We start from the raw sequence: 11543 nt of genomic DNA, 5'->3' as shown, positions 1-11543 counted from the left end.
TGCACCAGCTCCAACTATTTGTTATTGCAAAGGTTGATTTTTTTCCCCTTAAGGTGGAATCCTCAGATTTCATGCTCTGCTTTAACTTGTTTTATTTCACCTGGAACACAAATAAAAATAGCCCACAAGATGTATGGATCGACTTGAGATAAGTTTCTTCCTTCCTCCTGGTGTGGAGGGAGGACACAGGGAGGACGGAATGTTGAGTGTTCATGTGTCCTGTGCCTTGCTCTGGGCGCATGGGAGCCCCTGGCAGCCTCTGCCCAGGGCTGGGTGGGGTTGTAAGGACCCCTCTAAGTGGTTGTATCCTCAGGACAGCTGCCCCACAACTTAGCCATTTTACAGTGAGGAACAAAGACCCAGAGGCATCTGGCAATCCACCCACAGTCTCACCGCTGGGCATTTTGGGAGCCAATGTTTAAACTTAGGCCTGTGTGACTTTAAAGCTTGTGTCCGTTTTGGGGCAAATCTCTTGAATCTCAACTCAGCACTCACCATCTGAAGTCACGCTCACCCTCTCTCCAGCTGAAGTGGGAACTTTGAGTGTGAACAAGATCGCAGGGAGAGGATGTTTAGCATAGTTGGTTCCAGGGCTGATTTGAAGTCTCCTTAAGCACCATGGAAGCCCCGTTTCCATGCCAACAGCTGCTCTGTGCCACTTACAGGCATTTATATCGACTCGCTAAAGCAGGCCCTTAAAGAATGCCAAAGGGAACACTTCGGGCTCAGAAGCAGCTCATTTGCATTCTCTTTGCATATTCAGTAATTTTTCTGGACTCTCCCCAAATGGGCCAGCTGACACAGTGAATGTGTTGTCTCTGGGGCCTGACTTGATGGGATAAAAGGCCTCAAAATTGTGCTGTTGGTTGTCAGAAGGGAGGGTCTGAGGCTGCTGAGCCTTGTGGGGGGTAGGGGGTCTGTGGCTAAGCTCTGGCTTTTGCAGGCTACCCCAGGACAGGGCACACAGGCAGACACAAGGCTGGGCTCAATGGGGTGGAGAGCAGATTCTAGCTCAGTCAGTCAGAATGTTCTCTAAGCAGAGCTGTCGAGATGGAGTTTTTTTGTTTCTGAAAAATCCTCAACTTTTGTGAGCACCACGAGGTGCTTTATGCATGTTATGGTGCCTTCTCCCATGAGTGAGATGTGGCTGTCCTATTCCACAGATGAAGTAGGGAAGTCACTTACTTCATGGCCAGGGAAGGGCTCCAGCGAGACATAGCCTCCTGAAAGTGGAAGTGTGTGAAGGGCCCGAGAGGCACAGGACCTGGTGAGCTGAGCGGGAGGAGAAGGCATTCCAGGGTGAGGACGGAGGTGTGGAGGGGGTGTATTCGCTATCACAAAGAACCACCAATAGGGGACCTTAAACAAGAGAAAGGATTGGTTTCTCCTGCAGCCTCTCTTCTTGCTTGTAGATACCGTCTTCTCCCTGGGTCCTCACATGGTCTTTCCTCTGGACATCTGTGTTCTAATCTCCTCTTGTTATAAGAACACCAATCAGCCTGGATTAGGGCCCACCCTAAGGACCTCATTTCACCATAATTACCTCTTTAGGGCCCTGTTTGAGATACAGTTTCCATTCTGAGATACTGCGGGTTAGGACCTCAGTATGTGGATTTTGGAGGGTGATGCAATGCACCCAAAGCAGTGGAAATTGTCATGTGGGTGTTGGTGGGAACACTGAGGAGGGAAGGAAGATGTAAGAGGGTGGGTTGGGGGGAGCTTGGTTCTGGGAGCCTTGCCTGACAAGCTGAGGATTTGGTCCTCTCCTCCTGTGTGATGGACACATGCCACAGTCCCCATGGCAGGGAGTTTCAGGATGAAAAGGATGTTGGAAGTCAACTAGGCTGGTGACAGCTGGATTGGACTGGGTAGGGGGTACCAAGGGAGACAGCCGTCTTTCCAGGAGCAGCACACAGCTCAAGTGTCAGGTCTTCTTTGAACAGGCCAGTTTTCTGGGGGTGTAGGGGCCCTCCAGTCTGGGAAAAGTCACCAATCTTGCTCAGGGTGCAAGAACAACATCTGACTCATCTCTGTGTGCCCAGCCTGTCATGGCATGGAGCCTGGCATGGAAGAGGCACTGACTGGTGTCAGTCAAAAACCAAATGTTGGTCAGGACACTGGCTTTGAGCAGCAGGTGGCTTCTGTTTGTTGTACTTCTTGTCAGTTTGAAAAATGTGTCTTTTAGCTTTGGGCTCCCAGCTAAACACAGAGCCTGAGGCAAGGGTTTAGGACTTGGCAGTTTATTTTGAGGCACAATCCCAGGGACAAGAAGGATTGAGGCGAGTGAGATAGAAGCCCCCAAGGCCAGTCCAAGGGGGCATTATTGAGCCAGTCACTGCTGTGGGCAATGAAGGCTCAAGCCTGCTGGGGGCCCTCTGTGGAGTGTGTTGGGTGCCTCAGGATTGTGCCTCCCAGGGAGGAGGTTAAGTCCTTGTGGAGTGGAGCATCTCTTCCCTCCCCGCACTTCTGGTTTGCCCATGTGTCAGCATGGCTCTGTGGGAAAGTACCCTGTCCCATGTGGTGGCTTCATCAGGGCCATGAGAGATCATCAGGGCTGGGATGTGAGGCACTCTGGGTTGATCCTGTGCAGAACTGGTTGTTGCAGCCACAGCTGGAGGGCAGGCATGGCCCAGCACATGCGAGGTGGGGGACATGAGATATCTGTCAGATACATTTGCCAAGCTGGCAAGTATAGCTAATGCAAGCCACCTGTCACTCGGAGCCAATGTCCTGGCTGACATTTGGTTTTTCACAGACACTAACGGGTGTCTCTTCCATGCCAGGCTTCGTGCTGTGCCACACTGGGCACATGGAGGTGAGTCAGATGTTGTTATTGTATCCTGAGCTCTGGATGTCAATTAAGGGGACCATTGCCATCCTCACTGAGGAGTGCTGGGAAGAGGCCTGTATAGACTACAGGGCAGGCACTTGCCATTTCTGCCTGGGGTGGATATGGGGTGGTTAGGGTCCCCCCACATCAATCGTGGATCTTAGTTACACTCACCCAAAAGTGGCTCTGGCTTGGGTGGAGAGAAAGTTTTGGGCGGTTGTAGCAGCTGCTGCTGCTGGTCTACCCTGCACCTGTTCTCCTCTCCTCCTGCCTGGGGGAGGGAAGTGTCACCCATGGATCAGAAACCTGGAGGCTGTGAAGGCATGCTCTAGGCAGAATGGAGGCATCCAGGCAAGGGAGCACGAACTGAGGCCCCTGTGGGCACCTGCTAAACCCCAGATCTGAAATCTGGGATGCTGCCGTTCTTCCTGGGCACACGGATAAGCACATCCCTCAGGCTGACCTCCTGTTAATGACTGAGTTCTGGCCCCTGAGCTGTGGACAGAAGCGATGCCTGCCATTTTGAGGTCTGGCCCAGAAAAGGCGACCTCCTCCTGTAGACAGTCTGTCTCCACTCACTGGCTGGATGATGCCAGGGCGGCCGCCAGGCCACACAGTGAAGACATTGGTGCACAACGCAGAAGGAACCTCAGTCCTGAATTGACTGCGTGAAGCTGAGCCCCTTGGCCAAGCCTCCTTGAACTATAACAGGAGCGAGAAATAGACCTTCATGGTGATGAGCTGCTGAGACTTAGGGCTGTTAGCTTTCTCTAGCCAATACAAACATTGGTAATCTGAAATGGGCATTACCAGAAGAACCTGTAAAGTGTGACATTGGCTGTGGAGTGACAGTGTGGAAACTGATATTAGAGGTTGTGAAATATGGCAGTCCATGTTACGAAGTGGTAAAGTATTTGGGAGAACAGTTGCCTATGATAGCTGGGAAGACAGAGCACACCAGCATTAAGCCTGTAGCTCCAGGGGAAGTGGTTGGAAGGAATCAACAGATTAGTGTGTCTTGGCTACCATGGGCCGCATTTGGCAAGGTCTTACAGGAAAGAGATGAGCTCAGGAGAGTCACAGCCAGCTGATTTGAAGCAGAAACAAAAGGGAACAGAAAGAGGGGCTTTTCAGGGTTGGAAAATTAAGCACATCTGGAACTGAAACAGTAGGAAATCAGAGTGAGAGACACTTCAGGCTGCAGTGAAGATTAGAAGAAGGATGTGACATTTCCACTCAATTACATAGCCTCGAGATTGTCATTATTATGTTGGTAGGAAAAGGCAGGGAGGCAAGGAAGCAGGGAAAAAATAAATGGGGCTGGATAATTAAGTCTAGGAAAGAACCACGGGTATGATCATTGACTGGCACATAGGACTGACAGGGGGCGAAGAGATCAGAAAGTTGGCTATAGAGGGAATTGCATTGATAAGGACAAAATGATCCTGGACTAAGAAGAGTCTTTGACTGAAACTTAAAATATCCTTGGGGTCCCCTACTATCCATAAGCAGGAAGTAGGTTCCGAAAACTCTGTGGCATCTGAGGAGGGAACTCCACTGCACTCCCACATCAGAGGGAGCCGCGGAGAAAAATTAACAAGAAAGAGCTTAAAAAGGGTGAACTCAGTGGGGGGGGTGGGTGGGAATGGAGAAAATTTTATTTTATTTTCTTACGTTTTTGAGATAGAGTCTCCCTTTGCCACCCAGGCTGGAGTACAGTGGTGCGATCTTGGTTCAATGCAACCTCTGCCTCCTGGGTTCAAGCGATTCTCTTGCCTCAGACTCCCAAGTAGCTGGGATTACAGGTGCACACCCCCAACCCCAGCTAATTTTTGTATTTTTGGTAGAGATAGGGTTTCACCATGTATTGGCCAGGCTGGTCTTGAACTCCTTGCTGCAAATGATCCGCCTGCCTCAGCCTCCCAAAGTGCTAGGATTACAGGTATGAGCCACTGCGCCCAGCTGGACAAGGAGTTTTCTAAGAGAGCAAAGCCAGAGTCTAGTCAGGGGACACCCTTGACCGCCAGAGTAGGGAAATCTCTCAGTCCCTGCCCCTGTGCAATGGACCCTGCACAATGGACTGCTTGCTGTTGAGTGGCTGCCATTCCTTTCTCTTCGGAATGGGAGTTTTTACTGAGGTTATCTTATCCCTGCCTCACCATCATATTGTGTGTATGTGTGTGTGCGTGTGTGTGTATGTGTGTGCATGAGTGTGTGTAAGGGGATGATGAACATATTTTCTCTATAGTCCACAGGCCAGCAGACCATGCAGTGGCTGGATGAGTTTTGGGTTGTAACCTTTGGGGAGAGGATGAGCTTTTTCTATGTGTAGGAAAGAGGGCCTTATGAGTATGTGGTGGCAAGGGGTGGATTGTGGCAAAGACTGCTAGTGGACAGCAATATCTATGTCACCTCCTTTCCTCCTGAGCACTGCCTGAGGCCACATTCCCTGCTCCTAGCAGTTAGCTGGGGTCATGTGATTGAATCATGGCCAAAGCAATGTGGGCAGAAGTGACACACACCACCTCCAGGCCTGACCTCCAAAACCCTGCATCCTCCTCCCCATGTTCTCTGTTTTCATTTGCTAGCTGGAAGATGCCAAGGTGACCTTGGCGGCCACATGTCAAATATGGAGGTGCACAAAATGGGGGAAGCCTAGATCCCTGAATGACTGTGTGGAGCTGAGTCCCTGGGCCACTCTGCATTGGATGTGACATGAGTGAGAAATAAACCTTTGGTGTTTCAATCCACTGTGATCTGGGGGCTCTTTGTTACAGGATTAATTTATTTTGACTCATACACACTTCTCTTGGCCCCCTCCAAGCCTGGATGATCTTTAAAAGTCATGTTAATCTTCTGTGGAAAACTTGTGGCTGGTCCTGTTGCTTATAGAGCAGTCACAAACCCTTACTACAGCCCATAGGGCCCAGTGCCAGCCCTCTCCTATCTTTCCAGCCCTTTCTCCTTGCCCTCTCTTGTTGTCTATTCTCTGGTCATGCTGGCTTGCTTTCTTTCCTTCAAATATCCCATGCTGTCTTCTCCGTCAGCATTTCCCTCCTGTTCCTTCTGCCTGGAATTCTCCTCTTACACTGTGTTGTCAGGGTCACCCCTAGTATCCTTCAGATCTCAGCTCAAATGTCACTTCCTCAGGGAAGATTCCCAGTACCCTCAGGTGGATTGGGTTCCCCCCATGTGGATCTTAGTTCCAATCACCCAGAAATGGCTCTGGCTTGGGCAGACAGAAAAGTTTAGGCAGTTGTGGCAGCTGCTGCTGCTGCTGATCTACCCTGCATCCATTCTCCTCCTTCCTCCTTCCTAACAGACACCAGTTTAGTTCAGAGGAGTGATGTGTCCTTGAGGCTCCTTCCCCAGATGTCCTCTGGCTACAGGTAGCCACCAGACCCAGTTCTGTCTAGAGGGATGTGACACTCTGCTTGGTGGGTTCCTAAAAGGCTATTGTTTCCTAAAAAGGCTGGCACAGGCCTTTCCCTCTCTACCCTGCCATCTTCTCACTGCCTGCATGAGGATGAAAACCACATATTAAGGATGGAGGACCAGGAGCTGGAAGGAGCCTGTGTTCTAGATGACAGCCGCAAGCAGCTGCCCCAGCCCTGGCCTGCCAACCTCCAGAGAAGGCCAAAACCCTATTTGGCTAAGCATGGAAACAGGGTCATCTTTGTCCATTTTCTATTGCTTATAACAGAATATCTGAAACTGGGCAATTAATAAAGAAAAGGAATTTATGTCCTACAGTTCTTGAGGCTGAGAAGTCCAAGGGCAAGGGGCTGCTTCTAGCGAGGGCTTTCTTGCTGCTAGGTGCTCTCTGCGGAGTCCCAGAATGGTGCAGGGCATCATATGGCAAGGGAGCTGAGTGTGCCAGCTCAGGTCTCTCTTTCTCTTCTTAGAAAGCCACTTGTCCCACCCCCATGATAACCCATTAAGCCATTAACTCATTAATCCATGAATGGATTCATCTACTCTTGAGGACAGAGCTCTTGAGGCCCAATCACATTTTAAAGGCCCCATCTCTCAATACTGCCGTATTGGGGATTAATTTCAACATGATTTTTGGAGGGGCCAAATATTCAAACCATAGCAGGGGTTTTTTGGTATATGCAGCTGAACACACGCCTAACTAATGCAGATGGCTTTTAGAGGCTTCACAGAGTCTACAGGAAGGCTGGAGAACCATGCTTGGTACACATGGAACCGAAGCTGCTGAGGCCAGGGAACACAGCCTTGGTCAGGGCCTCGAGAACTGTGCATCAGGATGCTGTTCCTGAGGTTCCCGGAATGAATCCAAAATGCCCCTGCCTCTCTGAGTTGTGTTTCAAATCCAAACTCTGGGCAGGACAATCTGGTTGGCCACTTCCAGGTGACATGCCCACATTGTCAGGGCCAGGCAGAGGGAACGTCTGGGCCCCTGGAATGCTACAGTGGGAGGCCAGGTCCAGCTGCCCACCTGCTTGGTGCTCTCATAATTTCCTGTGCTTTTATTAAGCCCATTATAAGCCATGGGCTGCCACAACCATGAAGCTGGGGATGGGCAAGAACCCAGGAAGGGGAAGAAAGGGTATGGGGCTCCTGAAGGCAGCTGGAAGGGGATTGGTTGGAGAAGGCTCCCAGGAGGAGGGAATCCCAGTGGGCACACCTTGAATGCTGTTATATGCTGCTGCTGGGGGTGGTGAGACCACATTTCCAAGACTCCCTCTCTGGAGTCAGGTTCTCTCACCGATCTTCCCACGCCTAGACCGCATCAACCCCCGAGGCTTGTCCACACTCTACACTGAGGGCCACAGGGAGCACTAGATTTGCAACTGGTTTATGAGCCCTCCCATTTCTCAGATAATGAAGTGGTGGGGCCGGTCATGGTGGCAGTGAAATGCATGGCTAAGGGGGCCAGTGTGTGCAAGTGTTCTGTCTCGCTGCAGTGGGGCAAGTGATAGAAATTGGCACAGCCCAAGTTGTGATGCCCTGGCCCAAGGTGTTGAGTCCTCCCCTGGGACTGATACTGGTGCACAGTGAACCTGTCTCACACCTGCAGTGAGTGTCCAGGGTGCCTGTGTGGTGTGCAGCCTGGGTGTGAGTGCTAGATCTGTTGGGTGTGCTCTGTCCAGATCAACTCCCATCCGGACAGCCAGCCCCGCTGACCCGCCTTGCTCCAGAACGTTGGTGCCATCCCCGGGTCCCCCTCTGCTCTTGCATGAAGTTATTCAAACTAAGGCAGCCTATATTTCTGTTTTTCATCCCCAAGCATAAGAGCCCCTACAATGTGTCAGGCGCAGGGCTGTGTGTTGGAGATGCACCACTGAGCCAAATCGACCACGACTCTGCCTGCCTGGAGCAGATGGTCTTGGGAGGAGACCAGATGTCACACACACACACGCACACACACATGCACACGCATGCACACACACGCGAGCAAACACACACAAGAAGTTATAACCTGTGGAGGTGTGGGGAGGGCTATGAAGACAGTGAAATGGTGCAGAGAGAGACAGTAACTGGAAACTTGCTATAGGTCGGGGAGAGAGGTGCAGAGCAGGGTCAAACAGTCTTCTGGTGCAGGCGACCCTAGCTCAAGCAGGGAGGTTGGGGAGTGTGAAGCAGAGTCACTGTGCACTATGTTAATCCTAGGGGAGGACTCTAAACACCTCGCCCACTGCACTTTGAGTTGTGTTAATTTATCACTTGCATGAGTCCAGTGAGACAACACTCACCTACGGCAAGTTACGCAAACCAGACTTGTTACTCAGAGATAGGTAGCAAGGGACAGAAGAGCCTAGGATTCATGGCGAGCTGGTCGCCCAGGCTCGGGAAAGCTGCCCAGGGTGGATGGAGTCCTGTCTACATGTGCCCCATTTGCACTGCAGCCGAAGGACTCTGGAAAGCAGCTGGCCCTGGGTTTCATATCCCCGGGACAATGCAACTTGCTGAGCTAAATCTCTATAGGACATCCTGCTCCAGGAGGGACAGGAACAGAGCCCAGGGTGTTCTGGCCAGATGCTCCTTATCCCCGGATGTTGCATCCCCAGCACATTCTACAGTGATTCTTAAAACTGCAAGTAAGAATGGCATGAGAGAGCGGGTGGGTCCAAACCACCCTTAGCGCCATCCTGCAGGGAGATGTCAGATGAGCAGAGTGGAGACGAGAGTGGTCCTGGGGGAAGTCCTGGCTGGGCTAAGGCTGCAACCCTGGGGGAGCACGCTGCCTGTGTTTGAGGACCAAGTGCGGGCCCGGTGGAAGAAGCACATTCAGTGAGGGAGATGCTTGGTCAGGGGTAACACAGCCAGACCAGGCAGGGTTTCCTCTGAGTGAATTGGGAGCCACAGGAGGTTGAGGGCAGGGAGGGACATTCTCTGATGATGTTTCAAAAAGGTCACTCTTGCTGCTGAGTGGACGAGAGACTGTAGCAGGTGAGGGTGAAGGCAGGGAGACCAATGGTGGCTGAGGCTAGGACACACAGTGGTGGAACTAGTGGGAAGCCACGGGTTGGAAGAAATTTAAGAAGTAAAATCAAGACTTGGTGATAACTTGAGGAGGGTGAGAGCAGATAAGGGAGACAAAGGTGACACCCTAAGATTCTGGCGTGGACCCCTAGGTGGCCAGGGGTGCCATTTACTGTGATGGGGAAGACCAAAGCATAAACAAACTCGCAGTTCAGTCTGGAACACACAAGATTCGTCTTGCTTCAAGGGGAGAGGGAAACAGGCATTTGGATATGCTGGTCTGTGGCCCAGGAGAGATCTGCTTTCTCATTCTTCCTACTCCTTCCACCGCTGTCTCTAGACCCCTTCTCTCTGCCTGTTCCTGAACTGGGGATGGAAACATAGGCTCAACCCTTCCTGGACTTCTAAAGCTTATGGTCCACTGGGGCCCCTGTGCCTCCTTCTTGGTATCACATGGGGTATAGGCTTAGCTGCTGTGATGAGGAGACCCCCAAACACAGCGGCTTAACCAAAAGGATCAAGTAGGTGACACAGCAAGGTTGAGAACAGGTTTTTTATTTCTTTGGCTTTATGGTCTAGTAACCTGTTTCAGGGCTAGGAGAGGACTCTGGTATCAAGACCTCTGTCTCCGAGTTCAAGGTGGCTGCTCCTGTGCCCGCCTCCCCTCAGCCAGCTGGGAAAGGAGAGGACATGGGGAAGGCACTAGTTTTTTTTCACGGGTGCACCTGGAAGTGGCATGCGCCTCTTTGGCTCACCTCCCATTGACCAGGACTTCCTCCAATGCCCGTGTCTAGCCACAAGGGAGGCTGGGAGATGCAATCTCCTGGGGGATGGTGGGCATCATGATCCCAGATAACCGGGAGAGGGTTCCTTATTGTTCAGAAGAAGGAGAATGTGGAGTGGATAACTGTGGTCTCTGCCTTGTACTCTGGGCATTGGAAGCCGTGCAGTACAGCCCAGGGGAATCTCCCTCACGATGTCCCAAGACATGTAGCATAGCATGTTTAGGTATGGAAGGTCTTCTGGGAACCACACATGAGTGGTTAATTTTAGCAAGCAAGTTGGCTTCTTACTCAGTCTGGGAAGCCTGATTATGGGGTCTTGTGGGAGATTCTCCTGCATGTTTTTACCAGGCAGAGTCCCCGAATCCCCTCTGCAGCCCCACCAGCTGCTCCTCCAGCCTGGCTTGCATGCTTCCCCTGATGGGAAGCTCACTCCCTCCTGGATACCCATCCCTTTCTTTGGCCTCCTGACTGGGAGAAAGTGCTCCTCATAGGGAGCTCTGATTTTCCTCCTGTGGTCAGTCCCCTCCTCCCTCCGTTCTCCCCCCATCCCAGAACAATCCTAAAGAAATTGGGAGTGAATGACAGAGGCTTCTAAAGCACCTTTTCTATCAGTAAAACAGAAACATATGACTGAGTGAGACTCCTGGGACATTTGAGCTCTCACGGCCAAGGTCAGCCCCCAGATACCTATGTGCTATGATGCTGGTGGTCCAGTGTCCCAGCTCTGGACTGGGCTCCAGGCCAGGTTCAGCCAAAGCCTGGCTGTGTGGCCCTGGGCAAGTGGCTTCAGGGCTGAGTCTAATTCCCAACTCTGACCCTGGTCCTGGGGTCAGGTGTGCCACCCATCTGGGCCTCAGTTTCCTCATCTCCAAAGCGGAGGTAGTGATGGACAGTACTGACCCCATGGATTTTCTAGGAGGCTTAAAGAAGCTGAGGCTTACAGGTAACTTAGCGTGCTGTTGGCTACAGTAGGAGAGTTGGAGGGCTTCTATTTTGAAATATTAATGAATAGTTCTTTTCCCCCAAATAGCTTGTGCTACCCCTTGGCCCCTTTTTGGCTTTTCCTTTTCTTCATCAATTCAGTGTACCAGCTTCTTCTTAGCTTTTGGTTTCGAAAGCCTAGACCCACTGGGAATGGAAAATCCCACAGGAGGTCTTTAAAAAGATAGTGAGAGTTCACCATGTGCTGAGTACTGTTCCCATTGCTGTGCACACGTGGTCTCCTGGAATCTTAAGGGCAGTCCATGAGGCAGGTGCTCTCATTATTTCCATTTCACAGATGAGAGAACTGAGGCACAGAGAGGTTATGTGTGTTGCCCAGGGGCACACAACTAGCGATGTCAGACGGTGTTGACTTTCGGGGGCCTGGATTCTTCACCACTGTGCTCTTCTGCTGTAGACTGTGGTGAGCCCAGAGTCCGAATCTCCCCAGTCTCCTCCCTGCCTGCTCCAGCTCACAGGGAGGTTTCCCAGACTTG

General features: G+C 51.5%; 1 long non-coding RNA gene across 1 annotated transcript in view; it reads left to right on the top strand.

Moving 5' to 3' along the window:
- Positions 1-1161: 1161 nt before the first annotated feature.
- LOC104679019 overlaps positions 1162-11543 on the top strand; it is a 59196-nt gene continuing 48814 nt past the window's right edge. Inside the window, exon 1 of the long non-coding RNA XR_750261.2 lies at positions 1162-1267. This is a non-coding gene — a long non-coding RNA (uncharacterized LOC104679019). The remainder of the gene's footprint in view (positions 1268-11543) is intronic.

Source organism: Rhinopithecus roxellana, chromosome 1 (genome assembly GCF_007565055.1).
Source record: "Rhinopithecus roxellana isolate Shanxi Qingling chromosome 1, ASM756505v1, whole genome shotgun sequence".
Classification (NCBI taxonomy): Eukaryota; Metazoa; Chordata; class Mammalia; order Primates; family Cercopithecidae; genus Rhinopithecus; species Rhinopithecus roxellana.
Note: the sequence above shows the minus strand (reverse complement) of the source record. Positions and strands in the feature narration are given on the sequence as shown.